The sequence below is a fragment of the Meleagris gallopavo genome, chromosome 14, assembly GCF_000146605.3.
Source record: "Meleagris gallopavo isolate NT-WF06-2002-E0010 breed Aviagen turkey brand Nicholas breeding stock chromosome 14, Turkey_5.1, whole genome shotgun sequence".
In the NCBI taxonomy this organism is placed as follows: domain Eukaryota; kingdom Metazoa; phylum Chordata; class Aves; order Galliformes; family Phasianidae; genus Meleagris; species Meleagris gallopavo.
In genome coordinates, this window is record NC_015024.2 from 9,411,992 (window position 1) to 9,427,221 (window position 15,230).

Sequence of the window (15,230 nt, forward strand, 5' to 3'; positions counted from 1 at the left end):
CAACTGCATGTGTACGTGCAAGAGCAGACCAAGCTCTGCCTTTATGTTGAGTTCACATTTAGCAGTTAAATCTGTTCTTTGCACGTGAGATATGCCTCACTGGCATTCTTAAGCTGCAGTGAAAATTGACATCTTTGTTTAAAAAAACAAAGCCCTTCAGTGTCAAACTAGTCTGCTGCTGCTGCTCGTCGGCCAGCAGATGTTGCTGTTGAGCTTGGTTAGGCTTCAATGTTGAGATCAGCAAGTCATTTGCCTATTTTAAGAGCTGTAACGCAGACAGATTTGAACTTAAATTTCCTGCTTGATAATTCCAGTCATCTACTGGCAAGTCAATATAGTGGTACATCTTGTGTTCTTGTGAGCATAGATAAAAAACTGATATTAGAATGTCTTTTTGATCTGTACATTATTACTGTTTTTTAATTTCAGTATTGACTCTGAATTCTTAAGAAATTTCTCACTTTCGGTGAAGCTAATTTTTTTTTGAAGGAAGAAGTTTGGCTTTTCAAGTGAGTCTCTAAAATGGGTTGGTGCAAATGGAGTCTAATAAGCAGCATTTCCTAATTAATAACGCTTTGAATTTAGGATCTGGGAGAAAATCTGTTACTTACCTTGAGTAGAATCCGGGAGATGAATTATGGATCTTCTCGGGGTCAGAACCACTGCTCAGCCTGGGCTGCTCTGTGTGTTGATCTTGTGGACTGTTGTGCTGTTCCATTCTTTGGGATGTGATTCTAGGTGTAGCACTCCTTGTGACGGGCGATTTTTAAAATACATTTTGGTTGCCTGGCAGGACTGATACCTTCACTGAGCTCATATGCCTTTTCTTACTGTCAAAAGCGGTTTCAAAGAAGCTTCAAGAATTTCCAGAAGGTGGCAGTGAAAGGACACCCACAATGGCTCTGCCAGGAATTGGCCAGGAACTGCTGAACTCTGAGATTGCTTGCATACCAATCGAACGTCTCAAAGTTTTTACTTATTTGTTTTCATTCTGACTGTAGCTTCTCCTGGAATGACTGTAATATTTTTCAGAATGAGTTTACCCTGCGTGTTGCAGTCCATTGGTTTCTGTGGAAATACATCACTTAGAATTGTGAGGGCACTGCGTGCTGACACAGTTTACAAACTGGAAATCTGTGTTGAGTGAACCTGCTTCTGTCTTCTCACCAGGGCATGTTGTTTCGCTGAAATGCATGGGTATAGCAGCTTTGGATTTTGCTGTGTGCTCAGGTTGCAGAGAAAGGACGGGGTGACTGTCAGGACTGCAGGTTTCTACACAAATGGTATGGGATGTTCCTAACCACCTCAGATTCCAGCACTCTTGTTTCCATTAGTACTTTTTTGGAGGGGTAGATAGCTGCTGCTGACAGCAAGTTTGGTTTTGGAAGTGGTAGAAGATAGTAGCAGATCCTAATGATGTCTCATGCATGATATCTATGCTGCCTCTATTCCTCTGATCCTCTTGAAGAGTTGCTGCTTTGACCTGTGTTCTAGCTCTCTAATCTTATGTAATCTATGAAGCTAGGTATGCTTAAAACAAAAAAAAAATTGTCTATTTGGTGATCTGCAGACTGAAAAAACAGTGGATTTTAACAGAAGTTAGAGATGTAGTGAGGTGGAGTTGGTTTCTTCTCCCAGGTAACAGAGGTAAGGCAAGAGGTAATGGCCTCAAGTTGCACCAGGGCAGTTTCAGGTTGGGTTTCAGGAAAAGTTTCTCTCAGAAGGAGCAGTAATGCATTGGCACAGGCTGCCCAGTGAGATGGTGGAATCACTGTCCCTGGGGGTGTTCCAGAACTGTGGAGATGTGACACTGAGGGACGTGGTTTAGCAGGCATGGTGGGGATGGGTTGGTGGTTGGACTGGATGATCTTAGAGATCTTTTCCAACCTTAATGATCCTGTGATTCTATATATGTGCTGTACTGTTCTAAGAGAAGTATCTTGGGTCAGTCTTTACTGATATTGTTTCTGACTGACTTGAGTGGTTTGGAGTTTAAAACAAAGGTGATCTAGCTGGCCTCGAACAAAATGAATTGCTGCTGCTTTCAGAGTAGAATCTTCTCTTGAGAGAGAAGTTGATGGTTGGCTTGGATCCCTGCAGATTTTTAGGGAGGAGATTTGTATCTTTTCATCTGTTTTCAAGGGGGAGAAACAAGAGTTATAAAAACCACTTAAAGGTTCAGTTAAGATTTATTCTGGCTGCATAACTGCCTCCCATAATAACTTTAATATGCATCATCCTGAAACTCCTAATTGGCCCTAGTGTTGGCAGGGCTTTCAGACCCCGCAGAATCTCCAATGTTCAGCAGCTTCTAGGAAGGAATGTAGCCAGAGGAGCACAAAAGATGAAATGGCTGCCTTATAAATCCTAACTGACCTTGAGAGTCCTTGCTGTAGTGAGCAGGAAGATACTGTGGAGAGCCATCTAGACAAGAGTGGTGGTGGAAAGCTGTGTAGGAGTGCATTTGGTAAGGTGGGAGGACAGGCCCGGGAGACCTCGTGGGCTTGGTGAGAGAAGAGGGTTTTTTTTTATGGGTCAAGCACGTACCTGTCCTGTTGTTTCTCTTGTTGACTGGAGTCTTGCCTGTATTGGCACTGATTAAAGATGGTTTGTCTGGTGGCTGTTGGTGGGGGTGAGCTATGGAAGGCTGGCAGGATTGCATTAATTTGAGCCACAGGAGCTGGTGCCTTTGCTTAGGAAATGATCCCAACCAGTGGTCCCCTCTAGGCTGGCAGGTCCCAGGATGGCATTCACTGGATCAACTGGAGACTGAACTGGGGAGGCTGAAATTCTCTTCAGCTCTTCCTCTGCTCCCTCCATCCCTGGGCGTGAGGTGGGAGCTGGCTGTTATGATACTGTATTGTTTTTGTGAATGGCAGTGAGCTGTCATTGTCTCCCTCCTGGGCTGTTAGTCAGGCACCTTTTGCAGACCCTAAATTCTCTTTAAAACAAATCATTTGGCTTAGTTTATTTCATTCCATTAAGTAATTTCACTGCTAATGCATAATTATCTACAGCAGTGACACTCGTCTATGCTTTAATTATCGCAAAGCTGCACAATTCCCCCTCCCCCCTGCCTGGAAGTTGTTGCTTGTGTGGGGTGGTTTTGCAGAGATAAGTGTGTAATAACATGGCAGTGCTTTGGGCCTCACAGTACTCAGGCAGTTACTGATTACTAAATGTAGGCAATAGAGAAAGGGAAGATTTTGGTCTCTGTCTTCTGTTAGTGGCTCTTACTGAAGTGGAGAGAGATATTGAAAAGAAAAAAGCTTATCATAATACAAGCTTGAAGATAAACATGTGAGCAAATGCTGATTGGAGGAGTTACGCTTGCAGGTTGTCTTAGGAAAATTTGGAACACAAGTATTTGTTTTTCTTCTGAAGAAACTTAAGAAGTGAGGTGACCGTGATCTTGGGCAGCAGCCCAGGAGCCCTGGCTTTGTTTGAGAGAAAATCTTGCTATTTCTTTTTTTCTTTTAGCCTTCAAGCTTCCAACTCTGTTTTCTGTAAACACCCTTTCTGAGCACAGAAGAGCCCAGTAGAAGTCTTTGATCCAGTCAGTCATTACGAGGAAATGCCACTGAGACACAAGTTGTTTACTCCTAAGTTGGGAGAGGATACGTAGCTGAGTGAAATACCTGCTGTTTCTTAACACCGTGCTGTCTCATCTGATAAGGAGTGTTTGTTGTTAGTGGAGAAGATGTGGTCAGTCCTTTGCAAACAAAGGACAAACAGGCAGTGTCAAACTTGTGTCACTGGAAGGTAAAGGTCTGGGAACAAAATGTTTCTTTGAGACTTCAAAAAATCTTGCAATATCCGAATGAGGAAAAAGCTAGAGGGGGCTCTTGATTGTGCTTGCCCAGTTTCACAAAGCTGAGAGAAGTGGGTTATAGATGCCTTGTTTAACTTTCACTGATGCCCCGAGGCTTGTGGATGAAGAGAACCTGGAGCATGTGTCATAAAGATAGCAAACTATGCGAGGGACCAGACAGAAGTGAGGACAGCATAATGAAGCAAGGTCTGTTTATTATCTTTTAATGGATGGAAATGAGGCTGTTTAGTGGTGTTATCTGCTGGCAGAAGTGTTCTGCCGGGTACCTTTGTCTGGAATGCTGACCAAGATGTGCAATACAGAATTGTGTTCCAGTTTCCATACAGACAATCCATAGGAGTGAAATTACTCTCTTACATTCAAAAGCATTGAAATCTTTTCCCTGTATTGTTATAATGAAAGTCAGTTTCTGGTTGCTGACTGGCAGGAATGAGGAAGGGAGGAACATACAGCTTGTGTTACAACAAACTTCCTCAGTCGCCATGTATCTGCTGGGCTTGGCTGGCAGCAGTTGCACCTGTTAAAGCAAGATTTCTTTGGCCTAGAGGTATGCTGTATATTTTCTTTGGCCCAAGGACGTTGTCTTATGTGTCACTTCAGGACTTCACAGCTTGCTGATCTCTAAATCTTTCTATCAATCATAGGCTTGTTTTCTGTGGTACTTATTATTGATGTTTTATGTATGTTCTAGATAAAACAAGTTGGCGTGCAGTGGTCAGTTTGGCTTTCTTCCTCTCAGGAAAGGTTATATTAAGGACTGTGCCTCCTACAGGAACTTATATACTCACCCCATAGAAACTTAGTCACTCGAAACTCTCTTTCCAGAAATCTAAACACCATTGCCCAGCTTCCAGATGTTTCTTCTATAATCCATGGATTACAATGGCAACGTATGCTTATGTCTAAAGATTTTAAAGGTGGCAGAATGAATCCCAGAACAGGTGCTTGGGCTTTTGTTTTTGCGTAGAGCGTGCTAGAAAACCCTCTCGAAACACATGGAGGTAAATAGTCCTTTACACACATGGTGAGGGGATGGCGTGGGCACCCTGTGAGAGCACCTGGGGAAAGGGTAAATGATTAAATTCAGTTGTGTGTGCTTGTGGATAATGACAAAATCAACATACACTGTAGAGTATGAGGATGTGCAAGAATAGTGGGGCTAAAGGAGAGAATAGCACTGCCTGGATTTGCGTGTGTATGTAATGCTTTGCCTCCCGAGTTTGTTAGCAGGTGTGGAAAGAGAGGATCCCAGCCTGGCAAGTCAGCTGCCAGTGTGGCTGATGATTAATTGCCCTTTTTAAATTGCAATTATGTCAGTCATGGAACCCGTGAATATTAATTCCCGATTTGCTGCTTGAAAAATTGAACAATGATGAGATGGATCCATTTTACTGATGTCTCAAAAGTGGGCTAAGTGCTATAGCTAGAAGTAATGAAAAGGAATGCTGCTATGACTGTTTGCATTGCTTTGTGTCTGTCTTGCCTCTTCTTCTGTGTTTCTGTTCCTTTCTTCAGAGTCCTCTCAGTGCTTGCAGCAGACTTTCCACACTGATGTTAGTAGGTGGCAGGCTGGCACATGGAGTGAGTTAACACTGCAGGCAGTGTTAGTTACCTGGGTTTGGTAGATGGCTTTCCATTCTTGGCTGCTGCTTCAGGAGCTCCTTACAGACTTAAGAATGAAACAGGGATTTAAAAAATATTTTTTAAAAAAATATATATATTTGTTGATTGCTGCTGCATCTCTTCCTCTCAGATGTGTGTAACTTCTTGTTCTGTTATACTTAGATCTGAGCTAATTTTCTGGTGTCCTTGGAACGATATTACCAGGCAAGCATTGCTGCACTGTGACTGCTCTCCCTTCCATAATCTGCACAAAGACATGAATGATGGAAATACTACTTTCTTCTGCAGCTGCAGAACAGAAAAGCCCCAACCCCAGCACCCTCTGTTTAGTTCTCGGTGTTTTTTCAGGTTTTTAAAACTACTGTACCTTTCTTCTAAGGGTTTTCTAAGCCTTCAGTTAAAAGTGAAATACATGGGCATTAAAGTCATTGTTTGCTTCTCGGATTTTGACTTTTGATTTGTAGGAAGTAGAATTATCCAGTGGAAGTTGTATGAAAATTCAGTCTTCGCTATTTGTTTTTCTTTTAGTTGTCCATTTTATGTGGCAGGTAAAAGGTGACTGCTTCCTGACTAATTCTCAGAATGGGGTTATTGACAAGAGAGCTGAAATGGGCATGTAAATGACAGCTTATGACTTGCTATTGGCAGAAAATAAGACTAACCCAGTGAAAGTTCTGAAGTTGGTGTAGCTTTTTCTACCTGAAGCGATGCTCCTTCATTTTGATATCCTTGGTGTTCTGTGTACAAAGGGCCTTGCAGGAGAACCACGCATTCATATTTAGGAATATCATTAGTTTGTTGCTTTTGATCTGTGTTTAGTGCTTAGCTTCATAAACCACTATCATTATAGTTCAGTTTAGCCATTCATCAGTACAGTTACTTCCCTGCTGAATTAAAGGTGCTGCGTGGTAACCCCTACGGAAGCAAGGGATTGGACTTGAAGGCTACAGGTTCTGTATTCAGTGTGCTGGGGAAAGCCTAGAAGACAAATGGCTGCAGCAGGAAATAGGTTAATTAAAAAAGAAAAAAATCAGGTTTTGCTTAGTGTTGCCCTTTCCTGGAGGAAAGACACAGGGCAGACAGTTCAGCTGACATCAGTAAATACTTCTCACCACCGGGTTCAGGGCTTCCTTCTGACTTCTGTTCTCCCCACTTCTCAGCTCTCTAATTGCTTGTTTTCATTGGAACCTTTCCTTTTGGAAAGCTCCAAGCGGTCTTGTATTGCTACTATTGTCCTTAGAGGTGGAAATGAAGCAATTCATTTTATAAAACAACTATGTTGAATGGAAGGCTTTTTAACTACCAGTTTACCTTCTTGTCACTATTCTTGTGGGTGTCATTTTTATCCTCCTCATCCTTCCTGCACTAAGTGTATGTGGCCAGGAGTGGCAGGTTGGCATCAGAAAGTAAAGGTGTTTTGGAACAAACCACACTCACCATCACTGTTGCGTCAGTGCTTCTTGGTTGTTAGGGACTGCCGATGGAAACTAAAACTTGAAATGGCTCTGCATTATTGCATGAAGTAAAGAAATGACTGTAACTTGTAAGGTGACTTAACGGGGCAAGTGGCACTGTGGGAGGCTTGGGAGGAGAAGAGAGGCTGTCTGCCTGTGTGTGTGTGTGTGTGTGTGTGTTTTTCAGAGTGTGGTTTTACTTTTTTCCTTTTCCCCAACACGGTATCAGTAGACCTTGTCCTTCTTTCTTGGCAATGCCAGTGCTTGTGATTTCAAGGTAAGCCCTCCTTCCTCTGGGACTGTGCTGTGTGAGGCTCCTGCCTGTACTGCTCCAGCACTGTGATGGCATGGAGATGTGGGGGCACAGGAGGGCCCTGCTGCCTGCCCACCGTTTTTGTCAACAGAAAGAAGTTTGCAGAGTGGAATAATATTTTGCAATTGAGTTTCTCTTTTGAAGACTCTCTGATGCTAATGTTGATTTAATAAGGTTCTCTCATTCTCTCTCCTTGCTTAATTTGAAACGTCTAATTTTGTGCTTCACAGTTCTGAGCACAGAATTAGTGAGGGAAGAAGAGCTGGAGGCAGGGAGAGCAGAGTGCCATGCCAAGAGTTGCCAGGGGAGATTGATTCAATAGAGTGAGAAGGTGCAAAAGGTTATGTGACCACAGCTCAGAGCAACGTGTTGGTGGTACTAATGAGAAGGAAAGCTTGGGCCTTTAGAATGTTGTGAGGTCTCTGTAGGTGTATAACCAACATTAGATGGAAAATGGAACACAAGAGCACTGGTTCTTTGTAGTGGGTTTTTCGTTTTTGTATTTTTTTTTAACTTATATATGGTGTGTGTGTGTGTGTATATATATATATGTATATATATATAACATGACAGGAAAGATTACTGTGAGATAAATATGCTTTTAAAGGTTTTTATTCTAAAGGTTGTTTTGCTAAGTGTGGCGTTTACTTTCGGAAATACTGAGAGGTTATGACAGATAGTGAATTTGATCTTGCTGATTTATTTTGTTTATACCTGGATGCTTTAGTTTTATGCTAGCAGAAAAAGTTATTGACATTCCTGAACATCTTAAGTTCCTACGTTACTCTAGAGATAAATGTAAACTCTTCAATACCACAATGCAAAAAGATTAGCTAAAGTATTGTACAAACCACAGTATTAAGACAAGCTTTTTCCTTTTGCTTCCTGTGTTGTTAGTTTACCTTTCCTGTACCTCTTAGGAGACCTATGCAGCAGAGTTGAGTCTTGATTTGGATGACCAACCTTCTTACAACTGGGTGGGCAGTGTAAATGAGTACAAGTTGTGTTCAGCTTAGTTTTATGAAAAACTGCCAGCATGTTTCATTGAAAACCTCATTAAATCACAATTAAATCTACAGGAAGAAGTAGACCATCACAGTGAACACTTGATTGATGAGGTTTATAGTTTTCAGCGCTTGCAAGGGGAATAAGCTGCTTTCTGCTGGGGTTCATGGAAAACTGTGGCAAAGACTCACCATAGAATTACCAATAGTCTGTCCAGAGCACTGGAAGCTGCCCTTAGACCTTATTTGTTCTCTTCAAATGCCTCAAAGGTGATTACAGTGAGCAGGTTTGGTCTCTTCTCACTGGTGACAAGATGACGGGAAATGGCCTTAGGTTGCACCGGGGTAAGTTTAGGTTGTATATCAGTAAAAACTTCTTTACAGAAAGGGTTGTTAAGCACTGGAATAGGCTCCCCAGGGAGGTGGTTGAGTCCTAATCCCTGAATGTGTTTTGGATGTGGTGCTCAGGGACGTGATTTAGCAGAGGGTTGTTAAGACAGTATGGTCAGGGTGTGGTTGGACTTGATGATCTTTAAGGTCTTTTCCAACCTGAGCAAATCTATGATCTCTGTTTGGGTTTCTTCTGTCGCATGGCCTTGGTTAGATATGTTTCCCTTTCTTGTCCTAAACTCCTGTAGAATGTAGTTCTTGCCCCTTTTCCTTCACACATTAGACCTTTAGGGTGAGAGGTAACGGCTTCAAGTTGTGTCAGGGGACTTTCACATAGGATATTAGGAAGTTTCTTCTCAGAGCAGTGATGCACTGGCACAGGCCACAGGCTGCACAAGGAGTGCTGCAGTCACCGTCCCTGGAGGTGTTCAAGAACCATGGAGATGTGGCACTGAGGGATGTGGTTATGGGCATGGTGGGGATGGGTTGATGGCTGGACTTGATGATCTTAGAGATCTTTTCCAACTTTAATGACTCTCTGATTCTTAGTAGGAGCTGAACTTACGTCATTGCTTCTGGACTATACAGAGTTATTTCAGGCATTTGGCTGTAGAGTGCGCTTGTTCAAGGATTCCTGCATATGAAATAAAGTTGCGGGGCCAACCGTTGGTGCAGATTCTAAAAAAGCCTGAACCTACCTTTCAGGATTTCTTTTTCTATTCCTTTAGTGACAAGCCTTCAGGAATATTTGTCAAATCACTTAGCAGTCTGGTTATTTCTAGTCTACTGCACTGGTCATCTTATTTGATCAATAAATCAATCAACAGGTTCTAAAAATTACTTTCATTGACTTTAGAGGTGTAGTGTACAAAAGGAGCTCACAAAGTAAATGACTGTGTGCTCTAACTCTAATTAGAGGGCAAACAGTGTGGAGATATGTTTGTAAATAGTATCTAGCACAATAAATAGAGCAATCTGTCTTTAGGATTCTGTGATGCTGTGAGCTAGATTGACTCTTTCAATTTACAAACTCATGAAGCATGGATCTTGGCTCTGTCAGGTCATCTAACTGCTATATTTAGAGCACACGGTGTTTTAAAGCTACATTTCAGGCTTCTTGCATTTGATCAGAAGGACTAGGATTAAACACTTTGGTTCTACGTGGTTGCGTGTGGCATCCTGTTAGAGCTTCAGGAGCTCCAGTGAGAAGGAAGCATTAAAATTGCTTAAGTAAAACTCCTCAAACTGCTCAACTCTTCCTGCTGCGCTCAGTCTATCCTCTTCTCCTTGCCACAGCAGTAACACCTGGCTTGAGGTCCGTGCAGAGACTGACAGTTGCTCCTTTGTAGAAAGCCTCATCCCTGATTTTTCCAAGCCTCCTGCCTTGAGTATGAGTGTGCAGCAGACAGTGGTCATTGAATCAGCGTTGAATCCTTGTAGTTCCTACAAATGTTTAGAACTGGCACAATGTGGAAAACTGCCTTTTGCGAACTGTCTTCTCAAATGGAAATCAAAATTCTGCTGGCAGTGACATAGATTTGCAAGTTGCTGTTGATATAAACATGCCCTGGATGTTGCAGTATAAAAATAAGGAATATAGTTTTACAATAGCCTGAAATCCTTGTTGCTGTACTTTTTTTTCTTTTTTGCGGATGATTTCATTATGACATACTTGGATTACATTAGAACATGCAACCTCGCAGCATTTTCTCTGATTTCAGCCTTGTGGGAGCCAAGAGAATACGTACCCAAGTACCAGCACGTTCACTTCTCAAAGCGTGCAGTGTGATGTGCAAGTGCTTTGGAAACAAGAACCAGTCTCTAGTGGACATCTTGTCTATAGCTCAAAACCACAACTTAATTGGCAGCCTTTTCATAACACTGACTTTGGCATAGGATGCAAGGAATGCTGCAGGCCAAGTCTGAGGTACATTTTCAGAACTGGTTAAAGGGGAACTTAGAGCTTACTGCTTATCTCTCTGTGGTAATCGTGGAAATGAGGGAGATTGTGGTCAGGTCCTTCACTTCTCATTTCTTTTTCTTTCTGGCAGTCTATTAGTATCTTTCTTAATTTTTTCTGCTTTCCTCCTTTGATATTACTTTGCTTACAAGCATGACTGAATATTTGTATTAGTGTGACACTTATTTTGAGTTCTCTATAATACATTTGTGGTGGCCTTTTCTGCAAGGCTTCAGAATCCTTTTGATTTATTCAAAATCTTTATTGTTCTGTCTTTTCCGCATACGTTTTGGCAAACCGAGAGGTTGGGTTTTACCCTAGAAAGATACTGACCCTGTAATGCTGCATGAAGTGTGCTGTGTGTGTGTTTTGGATGAAAGAGCAGTAAGATGGAAATTTACAAGACTCATAGTGGGTAAAGATATGATGTCTGAAAGTCTGAGTCTCCACCTGCAGAAGGATTTATAGGGACAAATGGGATGCATCATCTTGAGTGAAGGTTTTCAAGAATTTTCTTACTCAAGCACGTAATTAAGACAGTCTTTGCCTGTATTAAAAAGTAGCCTCAAAGTCAACTCTCTTAAACTGTGTTGTATTTGACATGTTTTTTTAAATATTAAGAAATTAGTTTTCTAGTCTTGTAGAAGGAGCTCTGGGTTCACTGTACTATATTAAAACTATATTCAGTGGTTGATGCCTATAAATAATAAATATAAAATGTATTGTTCAAACACGGGTAAAAATTGTGCTTGTGTTTGGGAGCAAGTGTGGATTGGGAATTCCTTCTCAGCTCGTGTGGTTCATCAGTTTTGCTGCTTGGAAGCACGTGGGTTGATTGTGCAAACTATCCTGATTCCTTACAGGACAGTGGTTGTGTTTGAAATATGTAGTATGTTTGACTTAAGAACTAATGTATTTGGTATTTAAGAACCTGGCACGAGAAAGCTATTTACCCAAATGCATGATCAGAAGTGAGATTGGAACGCAAGCATGCGTAACTGTTATTTTCCCCTGTCTGTACTATCCCTAGAAAGCCATATGCCACCCCTCGGCTGGCTTGATGAGAGTCTGTATTAATGATCATGAGCTAGAAATAATCCAGGAGGAGTTGAGTGGCCCTTGCTCCTGGCTCTTTGAGAAAATACCTCGTGGACTCAGTAGGATCCTGAAATATGTTCTGGGATAGGAAGTCATAATTAATTATAGAATTTCCCAATGCCCTCTCTTGAGAGTTCTTTTTCTCTTGGCTAAATTAGTCCAAGTCTTGTGGAGTCTTACATCTAATAGTCTGAGTGGAGATTTAAGCAAGGAGGTGAAAATTTGGAGGGAGCTGTTGACTCACCTGCTATCAGCAATAAGCATCTCGGGTGTAAAGCTAGAGAGCAAACACTGTAAGGTTCCTATGGACATTGGGTGCTTGTCTGTTGGCAGCCTGCAAAATGGAAACTGTGTACGTGTATAAAAGTGGTAATGGGAAAAGAACGTGGGAATAGGCTGGAGTATTAAAGCAAGCAATGAAAGCAGATGGTTTACTTTAGATTTTACAAAATAGGCTTCTCTTTATTTTGTTGTAAATGAAAACTATCAACTGTCAGTAATGCAAACCTATCTTCCGCAGTGCCATATCTATTAGAATTGTAGTTGTCCCTGTATTGTAAAAGGGCAGAGGGTTTTTCTGATGTTTCCCATCTTCACATTTATAGAATCATGTGTGCTCCGTATACTTTAGTTGAGCAGTTTCGTCACAGTCTTGTCTCAAAATGGTTTGCTGTTCAGTTGTCTCTTTCTACTTTGTCAGAGACAGTGTGTCAGTTGGTTACATCTCTGACTTTCATTACATTTAATATTGATAGTACTTCAATTTTCCACTGAACTAGAAGTGTTTAAGGGTCTGGAGTGGGTACTGAATATTTATTCTTAAAATTCTTTAGCTCCTACCATAACGGTAAAGCTCAGAGTTGGATTATTGCCTCATGGAGAAATGACTCTTTGCTTATTCAGTGATGATGTCTGGTCATCAAGATGTTAGAATATGTGCTGCAAAGCTCTTTATATATCGATATGAATGCAAAAGTTGTTGCCAGCAGCTGTCTTAGGTTTTGGGCACCTGCTGCCTCTCATTTCTTACATATCCCACTCTATCTTTGACTACTAAAGTTGGCAGTGCCCATAAAAATATTCTGTGTTCAGTTCTTAAGCAGATCTCTACCAATCTGGTAGTCTGGATTCCTGAGTCACTGGTCATGCTGTAGTCAGATTAATTATAGAGCAGCATCACTGTCCAGGGCAAGGTGATGGACATGCAGGTTCAGACTGATTTCACTCAGGTTCCAAAGTTGTTGCCTGCCCTCAGGCCACTTCTTCATCGTGCACATCCCTTTGTCCAGCATTACCCACTGCAGAACCATATTTTGATTGCTAACCACTATTTTCATGTTTCTTCAGAGCATGGCGGACACAAGGGAAGTGTAGGTGGTGCTGTGTATGAGTCAGGTAAAAGAAAACGCTGAGAATTGCCCATAAGTATGAAATGCTATTTTGACACAGTATTCATGACTTCACTGATATGTGGGAAAATATCCCTGCTTGCAGAACCAGTGTTCAAATGTGAAGTTGTCAGATGTACGGATGCATTGCCGATGTTATTCCCATATCCAACCATAGTCCACTCTAAGCAGACTGTCATTTTTTTTCCTCTATAAATACCTTGGATGGGGGTTGCTGCTTTGGCCCCAGGTCCTATTTCAGGAATAACCGTTTGCTTCTGCTTCAGTCAAAGGGAATGTCTTGGTTTGGTTTTCACCCCAATAGTGGAGTTCAGTATTTGTTCAGCTGTCCATTGGGTTGTCCAAGTAACCCACTTGCTGTAGTAGAAGAGTACCAGCAGTATTGACTGAGGGTGCTAAGTGATGGCTTGTGTCCAAGGGCAGGGATTATAATGCTCACACCTGCAACTGAGAGCTGGAAGTGGAACTTGTTTGGTTAGGAAGCAAGGAAGCCAGATGTTACTAATTTCTTACATAGTTAAGTTAAACTTTTGAAAATACTGTTGGTCGCACTGCATCTCTTATTATCAGTGATGATAAATGCAAGTCTACTAAAAATCTTGGCTCAGACTTTAGTAGTACAATTTAAACCAGTAGCCAGGGTTTTCATTTTTGTTTTATTATATATTATTTAGTCTGTGCTTCACTCCAAACACAATTATTTTTCCCAGCTCAAGAATATCTCCTATTGCATCAAAACCTGTTTTAAGTTTTCCCTTTCACTGCATTACATCCATCTGTTCCTGTTGCAGTAATTTTTCTTCCTCCTCGAAGGTGACAAAATTAAAGCCTGTGGCAGTACTGGCAGAACAAATGCCCCGAGGTTAGCAACAGTGTAATTCTACTGTTGTGCATTAAAATCACAAGGCATACAGCAGGGATTGCATCTTAGCAAGGAGTTTCTTCTTCTTGCTATCTTCTTAGTAACCATTCAGTGCTACTGAGTCAGTGCCCTGTGATTATTTTGTCATGGAAGTATTTGTCCACCAGGAATGTGTCAGTCAGTGGCTTAGGTGTCCCAAGGATGACATCCACATCCAGTAATGAGCTACAGGTATATGTGGCCTATCTGCCGAAATAATCATGCCATGAAGAGCCCTGTTTTTTTTTTCCTGTCTATCTGCTGAGGATGGACACCCTTGCTATTGCTGAAGTGTTGCTAAAACACTAAGCACATCTGTCCGGACTGTAAAAATCAGTGGGAAGAGAAACGTTATTCAGATCAGGCATTTGTCAAGGTGAGTTGGTGATTGCTGGTCAACACCTGTTGTGTATCAGGTTGTTTGGCCAAGGACTTGATGTCAGTACATCAAACCTGCCTGCAGGAAGGGGATAGGCTTCCCCCAGCTGAACTGGAGATGCTTTGTCCCACCCCTCCCAGCTGCTGTGAACGATGAGGACAGGCAATGCTCACAGTGGGTGGCACATCACCCCTCACTTACCTGAAGTAGCTGCTCTGTGCCTTTAGAATGATGGCAGATCTCATACACATTACACTCTGCTGTCTGCTCCCTCTGGCACTGAACTGTGACCAGGAGGAAGGTTCCTCCTGCCCTGTCAACATCTCCCAAATAAATAATCATCATAATAACAGCTGGCCTGTGTTGAGTTCCTGCTTAGTGAGAGTGCTGCTGATTGAATGGGGCCCTAAGAGGCAGGGAAGGCTTGCAGCCCTTGACAACAAATGAGAGCTGTGGCTGCCTCATAAATGCCTTGGCTTCAGAAGGAGGTGTTTATGGGCATGAAATGTTTATCGTCTTGCACTTGCTTTGCTGCTGCTGGGTTACTGTGCAAGTCAAAAGTAGTAATAAGTAAAAAAAGAGGCAACATTGCAGCCTGCTGGATCTGCTTGGCTTGCCAACAAATGAAGGAGCAGGTGAGGGCAGCTTGGATTTGGGAAAGATATTTGGAATGTGCATGAAGTAAGTAGTTGATCCCCTTTGAAGGAGGACCCCCCCCAGGCAACTGGTTTTCTGTTGGGAGGCCCTCTGAAGTTCTCATGTAAAGAAGATCACTTGCTATTGAGGTCAACTTATGTATTCAAAAGTGCTTTGGCAAAAGGGTGCATGTTCTTCATAGGGAGTTCGGGATGCGTGGTTGCTGGTCTC

The 15,230-nt window shown here is 42.0% G+C and overlaps 1 protein-coding gene across 7 annotated transcripts in view; it reads left to right on the plus strand.

Annotated features, from left to right (window-relative positions):
• Nucleotides 1–15,230, plus strand: part of CHCHD6 (coiled-coil-helix-coiled-coil-helix domain containing 6) — a 107,883-nt gene that overhangs the window by 13,405 nt on the left and 79,248 nt on the right. The gene's annotated exons all lie outside the window — the stretch shown is intronic.